At 38.6% G+C, this 13,967-nt stretch overlaps 1 protein-coding gene across 1 annotated transcript in view; it reads right to left on the reverse strand.

Moving 5' to 3' along the window:
* The window catches only part of TMC1 (transmembrane channel like 1), a 202,054-nt gene extending 197,225 nt beyond the window's left edge, over nt 1-4,829 (reverse strand). Inside the window, exon 1 of the mRNA XM_036239376.1 lies at nt 1,367-4,829. The gene's annotated coding sequence lies outside the window, so the exon portion shown is untranslated. The remainder of the gene's footprint in view (nt 1-1,366) is intronic.
* Between the last annotated feature and the right edge of the window lie 9,138 nt (nt 4,830-13,967).

The following is a 13,967-nucleotide window of genomic DNA, read 5'->3' on the forward strand; positions in this document are numbered from 1 at the left end:
AACTGATATCTTCCAAATAGCTTTTTGATGTTCTGGACTCATATTTTACCACACAGATGTAACATTATATAAATTTTGGCCTTTTCCAGTCTTCATGCTTCTCACCAGTATTTTATAAGTTCGCAAAAACGGTAGGGAGTAATTTTGCAATTATTTATCTGATACAGTAAGAAATCAATCATGTAAATGTGACAAAAGTCATAGTGAAGCTCAGTTTGCAGGCCTACTTGGCTTAGGAATCCAGGAAATTTAGGAAATGATGTGGACTCCCTGAATGAAAAGAGAAGGATGTTAGGGCTGAGAGCCAAATCTTGGGTCCTCAGATTCAGAACCCTCTTGCAGAACAGAAGGGCTTCCCTAAGTCTGGGGTTGAGGGAACACTCCAAGAAAATGGGAATACTGAAGGATGTGGGCACACTCCCAGATCTCAGTGAACAGGCACAAGAACTACCTAGAGTTGTGGAAACCATAAGTCCATATTTAAGGGGGGGAGGGGGTCCCATAATGCCATTATTACTTAATGATGGAGCTTTGAGTCTAGCTGACAGATGCAGGAGCCCTTTCTTCTTGCAAAAGAAACAGCCCAGTGATTGCAGCTTGACAGCAGTGGCAATGAGAACAAACAAGTTTTCTTAGAACAAGCAGGAGCAGAACAAACAACAGTGGTAGCAGCAAGGAAATAGAACCTGGGCTGGCATATAGGGAGCAGGCAATATCTGCAAAAGGCACAGCAGTGGTGCTGGCAACCATAACAAAGAGAGTCCAGCAACAGAAGGGGTGTGAGTCACTCAAGGCTTGGGGGAGGGTGGCTCGAGGAGGAGGGCAGAGGAAAGAGGCCTCTCTCCTGATGGTAAACATCCCGCAGATGAGCTAAGACAAACAAGGAAACACCGGAATATCCACCTCTGGTTGTACAGGCAGATTCCTGGGCCCTACCACAGAGCAGCAACATCAGAATATCTGGAAATAGAATCTAGGAATTTGAATTTTAAACTATTTCTGAGGGTGATCTTTTAGCATTACTGCCCACAGATCTGAGCAATGGGGAATCCTGCCCTGGACCCTGACTTTTAGAGACTTTTTCCAACCACGCTCCTCATGGGGCAAGGTGTCCTAGGAGTCAAGGGAACATGCCCAACAGAACCCTATGCCCACCTAATACTAAAGCACCCCCACCCAAACCAAGCTCCTGGTACCCAAGACCTGGATTCTCTATCCAAATGACATTAAGGTTAATTGCGGGCCGTGAATGGACCTCTTCCCCCATCTATTCTTCCACGGGTGCACCACAGTACATGGTGTGCAAAAGCATAGAACCAAGTATTTTCTAAGGAGCTTGGTGGGTAGGTATGGAGGTTAGACTTACCTGCTGGGGTGATCACATGTGCTCTCCAAGCCTCCTATCCTAGGGCAAGAGCAAGAGTAGGCAAAAAATGAGGGTCTCCTCGCTCGCTCTCTCCATCTACACTTGTGTCCTGGGCCCAGAGATGTTAGGGACATCTACTGGTTTAGACTAGAGACTAACTCATTATTTTTTGGCTTTTTTTTTAAGTCACAGGGGTTTTGTTTAGTTTCATTTTGTTTTTGTTTTGTCTTGTTTTACTTTGTTTTTAAGAAACAGAGAAGGAAAGAAAGCTCTTAGGGTCAAAATGCCAATTATAAAGTAAATGAATGCTAGAGTTCAATCCTGCTGTGACTCTATAAGTTCTTGAATTTTCCCTTGGCAGGTGAAATCTTGGAGAAGGAAGCTTGCATGATTAAGTGGCATCCTAAAACTTTGAATTCATAGAGCTAATTTAGTTTCAGCAATATCTGTTGTGCATTTATTCTGTACTCCCCATTGTCCTAGACAGTGAGAGAATCAATAAAATATGATGAATTTCCTTAAAGCAAGGCCATTGGATAATTCAAGTTGTATACATGGAATGCAAAAATAACAGGTGTGCCAGGAAGTATGTTATTTTAAGAACTAGAGTGGGTGCCCCAGATGTGCTAACTGCAATAAGAGTTTAATGTGTCTTCAACAAGACCCTTTCTTTCTATTCTCAAGGTCGCCACCTTCTAGAGGAGGACAAACACTCATACAGCCTCCTAAATGAAGGCCTAGTGCTTTCAAGTTTCAGGAACAAGCAAGACTAGTGAGTGATAGTGTGTCAACACTTAGTTTTCAGTTTTAAGAATTTTTTTTTTTCATGTGAGCAAGGAGATAACTATGACAGCTCAAAGTGTTTTTCTTTCTTTCAGCGATGATCTACTCACTGAGCTTTGTCATCCAAGACAAACTTTTCAATCGTCAATCACAAATGGCCTTTGATAGGCTGAGCGTGATCAGTGGTCCTTTCTGGGTAGAATATTGAGCAATAAAACTTGGGAAGAGATTCGATTATTCACACTGTTGTTAAAGTTAGACATTCGTTTGCCCTAAATTTGTCATAACACAAGCCTTGAGGCATCTGAGTCAGTACAGGCAACCACCCGGGATAGTATCTGTTCCACTTTTTTTGCCAATGAAGTTGTGCCACAGAGGATAAAGAGCAGCAGAGACAGGAAGCAGTGACCTACGAGTGAGCTGGGAAATTCCAGCTGCCCTCCTGCCCTACATATAAGGAATAGAGATGACTCATCTTTAGGAAGCACACAAATGTTGACTTGGCTAACAAAATCCTATGTAAAATTTAACCTCTCTGGACCCTTGCTTCCTCTTCTGGGAAAAAGAAAACAGGTTATTATATTTGGACGCTTAGATAGCATTGTTCAATATTAGTATGAAAAAATAGGAATAGGTAGTTTTTTGAATGTGCTATTTCTTATGTCCTTGAACCCAGCTTTCATCTGGAACATATCTATCTACAGAAGACAAGCTGTTCAAAAGAAACCTCCACAATTGGGTTTCTGCCATGCATATGATGTAGTGGTCTGCTACTTATAGAGACAAGGCATTTTCAGGTAAGCATTCCTATCAGTAAATCCCAATGTGTCTACCTGAACATAGGAGTCTAGAGATGTGGGTTATAATTCTGGCTCCACACTAAGTAGCTATGGGACCTCAGTTTCCTCACCTGTGAAATCAAAAAGTTTGACTCCTGAGCCTCCTCTCCCTTATTATTTTATGATTCTAAGAGTTTTAAAAAGTTGAAAATATAAACCTATAATGCCTTTCCACTTTATCATCTATCATAAGAATAAGCACTTATATGAGATACGAAATGTTTCTGTTACCAGTTTTCTTTCAGTGTGAGGTAGGAAAGTGTGGCTTAGGTAATATTGGGTCAAGGATAAGACACACCTTGTAATGGAGTGAAAAACAATTCCTTACTTACCTCATTGGATTGTTGTAGTCATCAAATGAGATCATATCCTTCAGAAGTTTATCATGTATTGTGCTCTACAGAAATGTGCTATAGACTGAATGTATCCCTTCAAAATTTTATGTTGAAACCTAATGTGATGGTATTTAAAGAGGGGCTGTTTTGAGCGGTGCTTAAGTCATGAGGGCAGAGTCCTCATGAATGGGATTAGCGCCTTTATAGAAGAGACCTCTGGGTCCCCTTGCCCCTTCTGCCATGTGAAGTTACAGCAAAAACACAGCTGTCTACGAACCAGAAAGTAGGATATCACCAGATGCTGAATCTTCCAGCACCTTTATCTTGGACTACCCAACCTCCAGAACTATGAAAAATAAATTTCTGTTGTTTATAAGGCAATTGGTCTACAGCATTTTGTTAAAGCAGCTCCAATGGACTAAGATAAAATATAAGTATACTTATCCAATAAATGTTGGTCAAGTATCTTCTATACATCAAGGATTAAAAAGACATTGATCTTGTTTTCTCAGACCTCACAGGATGTCAAAAGAGCTCAGATAAAATGAGGACAATATCCTTAAAGTTGTTTTTGACCTTTATGAAAAGTTTCAGGTTGAACAAGAATAAAACTATATTCTCTATTTTCAAGTATCATGCATCTTTTTAAATGTCCCTGCCCCAAACCTGAAGCTAAACATACCCAAGATTTGACAAAAGCTCAAATGATTTCAGTGCTAGGTGAAGAAATAAAAGATACTACAGTCTATTAACTATTGGGACCAAATACAGTGGCAAGTATTTAATGGGCTCTCCAGAAATAACCGGAGAAAAACAGATAATTATAACCTCACTGTAGAGGGTAATAGAAGACTGACCTTGGGCTTTGAAAAATGTGTTCTGTAGCACTGAGGCTGCAAAGCCCACCATCCTGCCCCCCTTAATCCTTTATGCTTGGGTAACATGGCACTTACCAGCTTCTAGATCCCTTAATATAACATGGTGGTCGAGGCCTCTGAGCATTTTCTCATTCTGTGCCCTCAGCCTGGAACAAGTAATTCTCCATCACTCCTCGCCCTTTCTCCCTCATTCTTTCTCCTACTCCTCCCTTCTCCTTCACTTCTCCCACAGGCTGCTGCTCAGTTTTCAAGGTTCCACTCCATTTTATTTACTGCCCAACATCTTCCTAATTTCCCCACACCCAGTCTTTGTGAGATGCCCCTTCACAGCACTCCTCTCAGCCCTATGGTGTAAAGGCACTTATCACAATGTTTGGGAAACGTCTATATTTTGTTCATTTCTTCCATTAGCCCAGTGGTTCTCAACTGAAGGAGATTTTTCCCCTTGGGGGCATTTGGCAATGTCGGGAGACATTTTTGATTGTCATGGTTGAGGATACTGGCATGTACTGCCAAACATCCTAAAATGCCCAGGACTGCCCCTACACAAAGGATTATCTGGCCCCAAATATCAGCAGTGCCAAGGTTGTGAAACTGCACGAGACTGAGTTCCTTCAAAGCAGGAACTTTTTCAGCCCTGTTCCAGCAGCTCTAAGCATAGTGCTCAGTAGAAATCTAAACAATTTTAAAATTAAATTAAATTAAATGTGAAAGTTTAATTGAAAAAAATCTTGCTACAGCTCTGCGAAAAGTCAAAGAAAAATCAATACTCAGGGGTAAAGGTAGGTTATACCCTTTAATCTTCCCCTGACATTTCCTCCTATGTAGCTCTCCACACTTCTCTTTTCTCTATTTTATCTTATATATATTAAACTCTCTTCCCTCCTTTACTATCATGTTGAAATTCCACTCTAAAGTAGGAATTTGAACATAGTGCAATACATTGCCCCACATTTGTTTACTTTAGGCATTCATTATTTTAATTTTTAAACATACCAATGACAGGGTGACATGCTCTACACTCCGAGAAAAACAAAAAAGTGAATAAGAAATGGGATTATCCTAATCAGGGAAATTTCTGTAGCAGTAGAACAAAGAAAATATTGTTTCAGTTTTATTGTGGGATCAGGGAATGTTTCATAGAGGAGAAGTCCTTCGATTTAGGTTTCACATATGTTTCGTAAAGTGTTTTAAATATGCCACACATGTGTCACCATATTGTCTTTCCTTATCTGACATCTGACCAGCATATTTGTGAGTGCCACCCTTTAGGACAGGCATTCTTTCTTAAGCTTTGGCTGGGTCCCACCCTCAGAGTTTCTGATTCATTAGGTCTTGGATGGAACCAGAGAATTTGCATTTCTAACTCAGATTCTGCTGCTGCTGCTGCTGCTGCTGCTGCTGCTGCTGCTACTGATCTTCTACCCATACTTTGACACTGCCCCTTCAGTATAATCAGCCAGGTAACTCCTTGCCAGAAAAATGTACATTCTTCACTTGGCTAATACAATAAATATCCAGTGTTCACAAAGAAAACAACTTGTGGGTTTCTGCAAGCAGGAGAGGAGAAACATATTCTAATCTATTTCTATAACTAAGGAAGGGCTCCCTTTTCAAAAGTAAGTTGACAGACCCACATACATTATACCCTGTGCCCTAGAGGAACATATTTACTGGAAATATATCATAACTAACATACATTCTTGAAGATCTTCATAATTAGGAATTAAATACTGTATTTGTTAATACGTTAAACACAGGATATTAATATCTAAAATTACTATCCTCCTTGTCAAAATACATATTTGAAATACTTTCAACTTCTACTTTATTTATAGCTTTTGGTTACTTGAATCCAACGCCTCTGTTTCATAATTCCTGTATTACTTTCCTCCCCCGCCACCCATTTTCAATCAATCTTCTCTTTTTTCTATGTTCTTTGTCTATGTCATCTTATAATTCTGGTTTGATTTCCTAGGCCATTTGCTCTCTCCTCCTGTCCCTCATTGGCATGTCTTCAATTATTTTTCAGCGTTCTTACAGAAGGATAACTGTTTGTGTTCATCTTAAAACTTTCACCTTTGATCTAAAAATAATTGCTCAAAATATTATAATGCTTATGAATATATTATGCATAACATTAAGTTCAAAACAGTTGATATGTTTCATGTTGTATATTAAGATATGCTAAGCTTAACTTCAAGCAGACTAAATAAAACACATTAAAGGGTGTACATTTTTTTATACACAGGCTCTTTATACCTGTTATTTGTTAATATCAGCAATTATAAGCTCAGAGGTGTGGTTTTCAAGTGATCACTACACATACATGTATGTCCATTGGTGGGGCCACTCATACCTACTAAATATTTGGGAAATATGCTCAAATACACAAAACAGTGCCTACTATAGAAAGCATAGTAGTATCTTCTCCCATAACCAAGAATAATTCATTTCATTAAGCTTCCTTCACAAAAGAATATGTTTAAAAAAATGAAATTGAGACCTTATTGAAGAAATATTTCCATTTGGAACATGAGCTAATGGGTAACCATTATGAAAACAAAACACGAGAAAAATTCCTGATGTCATTTGACATCTTAAATTAATGACTGAACACTGAATAGTTAATTTTCTTTTTTCATTCCTTGGTCACTTTTCAGAAGACCACTTTCCCTAAGTTCCAATACAAAAATTATTGCTTTATTACAAACAGGTTACATGCTGAGGGGGCGTAATTTAAATGTATCTGGTCCTTTCTAATTTTTATAACTTAGAGCTCTAATTCCTGTTATCTCAGCTTACACCGTGTGACTTTAGGGACACAGAAATTTAAAAGTGAATGCTCTAAAGCCTCTAATGCTGGCCCACTTTGTACAACTGAGGAGCTATTTCACAAACTGTTTTTAAAATATTTGTGTTAATATATCTTGGGTTCTTTCCAGAAGTTATTCTGGCCAAAGGAACCTCTGAAACACATCTGAGTTTTCACCATTCTAATAAAGAAAAGAATGTGGTCCTAATGCAGAGTTTGCCACCTCAGCGTTTTTTACTTTTCAAAGTTTAACTCCTCCTATAGTCATATCTATATAGCTTCTAACATCTATTAGGTGGTAACGATGTGCTAAGTTTTGTAGGCATTAGTCCATTTAACACTTAATGTCACTTTGAGATAGATATTAGTATTATCTTCATTTTATAGATGAGAAAATAAAGGTTTTCAGAAGGTTTAGTCCCTCTACCAAGGTCACAGAGCTACTGAGGGATAAGGGGAGGTTTCGAGCTCAAGTCTGACGCCAGAACCAGAGCTCTTAGGCACTAAGTAGAACTACCATTCACCTTTTTTTTTACATCCCTTTTCCTAATCCCAAGTGACTTCTTCCAAGTATTCTCAATTAAGGTGACTTGCGATTTCCTGATATGAAACTGAAATTCAGTATACTAGAATTTTTTTTTTTTAATTTACTGGAGTAACATGATTAATAACATTATATAAGTTTCAGATGGATCGGTATAAGAGAATTTAGATGGTGCCTGGGGAAAAGGGAAGGAAGAGGATGAGAAAAAAAAATGAGCTCGGCTCTCAGATAATGGAAGACTCTGTACTTACATATTAAGCAACCAAAACCTATATATACACAACACTAAAACCAATACAGACAAGTGTGTTCACATGTGTCTCAGTGCCCTGCACAGAGTAGGTGCTGGATAAATGTTTGCTGAAATAATAATTGTGGAAGCAAATGAGTTCTAGAAACATGACAGGATCTAACTGTGAATATTAACAGTGTTAGATGTGAAAAGGGTTTATAAGGAAATATGGCTATCTTCTTTACTATAGTTAACAGTAAATCCCCACAGTACTTCCCCAGCATTAAAAAGTTCCAAAGGTCTTGTAAATATTGTGAAAATGAAACAAAAGTATCCAGCTTAAGAAATCGATTTACTACAGTGAGAACTGTTATGATTCAATTAAATGTTTATTGAATACCCACAATAGGCAGGCGCTGCATGGCAGATATTTTGAAGCCTTAATTTATTCACAATATTGGCAAAAAGTCCTATTAACTATTCAAACTGTGGTCAGTATAAAAATAGTAATCAATGTAACCACATTCTGTAAGCTTAATTCTCTCTAAATCAGAAACATTCTGGATTAGGATAGGAATCTAGGCTAATTTACTTCAAGTACCTATTTATTTCTACTATTTAGTGTTTAAAATATAAAGCAAGCTATGTCTTCTTCAAAAACACAGTCTTTAGCATCATTTCCTGAATTTGGTATGTTTAAAAATAACTAACACCAAAATGGCTGTGGATTCCCACATGTCACAGTAAACTTACCCAGATCTAGAATCTTCCTTCTACAATGGAAAGCTCTAAAACCCTTCCCCTTTCAAATACTCACTGTATTTGAAAGACCAAGAGATCAATCACATTTATCACCACCTATACTAAGACGATACTATCAACGAGCCACATTTCCATTGTTTCAAAAATGATCTTAGAAATTAGAATCTATGCATTACTTCCCAACTCCAAACATTTTTATCTTACTAAAAATCATTATAACAATATAAAAGAATAAACTCCTGAAATCGATTTTTCAACATCAACATTTATAATATCAAAGGGCGAAGATGATCATAGAGTTTAGAAAAGATGATCACATACCATGCAAATGAGCATATGAGAAAGGGTTCCACAAAGAAGGGGACTGCGGTAGAAAAGGGAGTCACTTACAAGGGTGCCAGACAGTGTTATTTATTTTTTTTATTTTAATTTGTGAATCTAAACATGTCGCTCTACTTAAAAACCTCAATGGTTTCCCATTGTCAACAGTATAGAATTTAACTCCCTCACCAGGACTCTAAATGACTTGATTAAAGCTCACTTCTGCAACTTTATCCCTCAGCACTCTCCAAAATGCTCCCCAAATTCTTATTACACTAGCTTTCTTGTGACCCTCTGAATAGCCCACAAGAAAAACCGTAGAAACTTTTATCCAGTGAATAAAGCTGTTTAATGCATCCTTGCTTTTACACACAAAGTTTCTCCTACCTGAAATGGTCTTCCTTACCTGACCCACCATCCAAATCCAGGCTAAGAGAGCCTTCCTCTGAGAAGCGTCCCAAACCACTTTCCCAAAAGCAGTTACTCATTCTTTCCTCTACGTCACATGTTATTGCTATTATGTTATTTATTGCAGTAATTGTTCCCTTTTAAGTTGAGAACTCCTTCATTTCTGAGTCTGTGTCTTAATTATCTTTGTATTTCAGTCCCCAACACAGTCTCAGGCATACAGTAGATGTTGGGTAAAAGTTTGGTAAAAGTTGTATTAATGTTGTTGAATCCTAAGTAGACATATAATATATATTTGAAAATCATTCCTGTATTTTAATAGTCTTAATTTTTATTAAAAATTATCTTCTTTACAATATCTATGTATATTTCCCCTCTATCATATCTTGCCTGATATCACGACTCCTTTCTTTTCTACTGGGTATAGTCTATCTCTAATTTTATATGTATTTAACTGACTTGATTGTATAGCACTCTGATAGCTAGCGAAAGAATATAATCCACAGAAACTTCTCATATCACTTCTAAAAAAGTAAAGCTGTTCAAAAGTTATAGAATAAGTAAATGAATGTGTGTGTGTATACAATTTCTATTACATAATTTGGAATGGCAGAATGAGCTGAAGTTTTGTTTGAGTCAAGTCTTGGTTATCTAGACCTGTCCTACAAATGTTATCACAAGACTACTAATAAAGTGATAATAAATAACATTCACCCAAATGTCCTTTGGCTTGTTTAGCTGTGAGTACAAACAATGTCACATTGTCAGTTACACTCAGACATGCTCTTCAAGGTTTCAGGCCCTTTCAGAGTGACTCTCCCTCCTCACATTGTCCAGTATACCAGAATCGCTCAAGAAGTTCTTATAAATCAGTTCTGGTCATCGCACACTAATCTCAACATTGGTGACACTATTAGCCATACCAGAATTCTGCAGACCATGCTCCTCCCATTAACCCACTATATTTTGTCAACTCAAGATTCTTCCCAGCCAGTGAAGCTCATAGAGAGTGGTAAGCGAAATAATAGCCCTGTCTATTATGCTCTCCTTGAGGACTCAGAAATATTGGGTCAGCAGCGGGGTAAGGTGAAAAGTGGTACAGTTCTGGGGCTCAGGGTTGCAAAGATAGTGAGACAGCTTTGTTTCCCTTTCTCTTTGGATACACGAGGTGGTTTTATTGGGACTGATTTATAGTATCAGCTGCTATACTTGAATATCTCTTTCATTCTCACAGACTCTCTGACCTTTGGCCTGTACCAAGGCCTGACTTGTTCTGCCAAACATTTTTCTTACAATGAATTCAGTTTCAGGGACTCCATCTAGCTTCACAAAATTTGTCACCTTGTGCCCTTATTACCAAATAGGTACACTCCAATCTCAAATTTATCAGACACCAGACAATATCTGACCCCCAAGTATGAACTATACTTGTTTATCTTCTCTTTTCAGGAAAGTTTCTCAACATCCTCTTAAAATCAGTTATTACAGATATACCCCTAGGGAAAAGAACATCATCTAACTCCATGTCATTAAAGTATCCAAAACTCAGCCTTGAATCTGATATGACTCTCTCCATGGCGACAGCTAGCATTAAAAGAAATGTTTTAGTTATTAGCATTTCCAGAGTCATTCAGTTCAAACCGATAGAGTGAAGATTGTTGAAAAGAATGCCCATAAAAATGGCTGGAATTTGAATGAGTCAGTCCTTGAAAAATTAAGTAGTAAGAAAGTCATGAAACCAAATGCATTTGCTTTTCTATATCTAATAAAACACATTTCTTCTTTTACCAGACAAATCTTACTGATATGATATAATTACAGGAATCTCCCTTTCTTTGACGGATGGCTTTGGTTCGAGCAGTTGCCCACTGCAACTGGCACATGTAAATATTGACTGGCATGCACTATACCCCATAAATTAAGATTTAAATTAAAGAACTAATTTTAATGTGAGTTATACCAATGAGATTTCATTGAAGATAAAAATAGTTTGATGAGTTTTTATAATTCAATAGGTCAGAAATAGAGTATGTACAGTTCCCAAATTAGGGAGAGGCTATTTACCACTTCGCTTTGAATTCTCTGGTCTTACAATGTAACAGTAGCCCTTCTATGAACAAAGTATTGGACAAAGGTCAGATATTTCAGACAACTGACTGGGAAAAAGAACTAAAGTAATTTTGCAGCAAATGTAACTAAAATATTATTCATTATGTACTCTCGGTATCTACAATGATTGAACTTACTAAATCATGTATTTTGTACGGTTACTACTTTGACAGTATAGGTCAGATCAAAATGACGCAAAAGAACAGAAGGCTGGCTGCCCTAAGTCCACATGTAGTTATCTTTCTACTTTTAAATGCTTATAGCTATTAGGGTTATGTGGGGTAGAGCTGGTTGAAGCCTTTTGTTTCTTTGATATTTTTTGACCTTCAAGGGGTCACTTAAGTGAATCGCCCAGGTAAAAAACAATAGAAAGCAAATATCCGCTCATTGTCCTGGCAGAAGGGTATGAAGCCTTTGGTTTTGTTCCAATAGCTGAGTAAATCTGCCCACAGCCTGATAAACAGGGCTTTTCTTTGGGATGGAGGCGGTCCAATCTGCATAGGGAGCCCGGCTCCTAAACCTTAGCCAATACTTAAAGTGAAAAATTCTAATTATGAAAAATAAAGATAAAAATCAAAGACATCTATGAGGACTGGTGATGCAGAGGCAACACTAGAGTCTAAATGTTTATGAGAAAGGGCTGGTTTGAGCAGTATGACTAATGCTGGAAGTTCCTTCAACCTAGCCACCTGAGCACAGCAGTTGTACTTTGGAGAACAATCACTGGGCACTACAATATGTGGCTCCCCTGTGTGATATTGTGATTTATAATAAGAAATAGATGTTTGGTCTTCCTCCACTTTTCTAGCACAGAACTTCTAACACTCATGGAATTTCCTAAGTGGTGAGAAAGATCAAGATTTTTTTTTTTTATGTTAATAAAGTGACTTTTGGAAGTCACCTTAGGTCACCTCAGGATGGGGACTGGCTCCCAGGGGGACCAAACCTTAATGGTCCAGTGCAGCATTTCAGACTGAGAGAAAATAAAAAAAATTCGTATCACCTGGTGAGGCTGTAGCAGATCCTAACAAAGCACATTATGCAAATACTTCCCATTGAGTCACAATTGCTTACATTATTCAGTACAGTAACATTCTGTACAGGTTTGTAGCTTAGTAGTTGTAGGGAAACAGAATTTGTTACCCCAAAATATGTCTCTCTAGCATAAGGATAATTTTAGGCTGGTTAATTTTAAGTAACTGCAGACGTGGGAGAAACTCTGAAAGCCAAATAGAAGCTACTGTTTGGAAGACATTTACATTTGTAGAGGAAACCTCCCTTCTATGGGTGTCTCCCGGCAGTACCAGGAAGAGGGCAATGACCTTCTGTCCAGAAACTCTTATCAACGCAGAAGGTGACTACCTAACTCAAACAACCTTACCCTGTGCACTGGGCCCTTCCTGGAACCTCCCATAACTCACTCCCCTCCACCCTGAACATCATCTTTTGTCTTCAGCTGAAGATGGTACTTAAGGTAGTGGCTTCAGCCATTTTGGCAAGTTACTCAGTTTTCCTGGGTCTCTCCCATATATGCAAGAGGTCTGCATGTTATTAAACTTTTGTTTTTGTCCTGTTAATCATCTTTTTTACAAGGTGTCTCAGCCAAGAGAGAATATTATTTTTTCCTTTCCTGCAGAGTAACAAGCTATACCACATAGCCTAGGTGTGTAGTAGGTTATACCATCTAGGTTTGTGTAAGTGCACTCTATGATGTTCATATGACAAAACTGCCTAATGACACACTTCTCAGAGCTTATCCCCATTGTTAAGTGTCATGTGACTGTAATTGGATGGAGAGTTGGAACTCTCAGCCCTGCCCCTCTAACCCTCCCTCTCCAAGGACAGGAGGAGAGAAAGGGGCTAGAGGTTGAATCAGATCACCCGGTGTTCAAGGATTTAATCGATCCCACCCATGTAATGAAGCCTCCATGAAAACCCAAAAGGACAGTGTTCAGAGAGCTTCCAGGCTGGTGAACACATGGAGATTTGGGGAGAGTGGCACACTCTGGAGAGGGCACGGAAGCTCTGAGCTCTTTCCCCCTCCCTTGCCCTATGTGTCTCTTCCATCCAGCTGTCCCTGAGTTATATCCTTTTATAATAAACTAGCATTCTATTAAGTAAATTTCTCTGAGTTCTGCGAGTTGCCCTAGCAATTTAATCAAACTCAAAGAAGGGGTCGTGGGCACCTCTGATTTATAGCTACTCAGTCAGAAGCACAGGTGACAATCTGGACTTGTAATGGCATCTGAAGTAGTGGTGGTGGGTGTTGGAGGCAGTCTTATGGGACTGACCCCTTAATTTGTGTAATCTGATGCTATTTCCAGATAGATAGTGTCAGAATTGAACTGAATTGTAGGACACGCAGCTGATGTCAGAGAACTGCTTGGTGGTATGGGGAACCCCACCGCCACGCTGGAATTGGGAGCAGAATCTTTTTTATCCTGGGACCCAATATAAAGCCTGGTCATAGACCCAGACCAACCAGATCATCCCAGCAGCAGTGCAGCATCTATCACACAGCGGGGCCAGTCTGCATCCACAGTATTAAGTAGTAGCAAGAAGCAACAGCAGTATG

This window comes from Rousettus aegyptiacus, unplaced genomic scaffold (genome assembly GCF_014176215.1).
Source record: "Rousettus aegyptiacus isolate mRouAeg1 unplaced genomic scaffold, mRouAeg1.p scaffold_m13_p_3, whole genome shotgun sequence".
Taxonomy (NCBI): domain Eukaryota; kingdom Metazoa; phylum Chordata; class Mammalia; order Chiroptera; family Pteropodidae; genus Rousettus; species Rousettus aegyptiacus.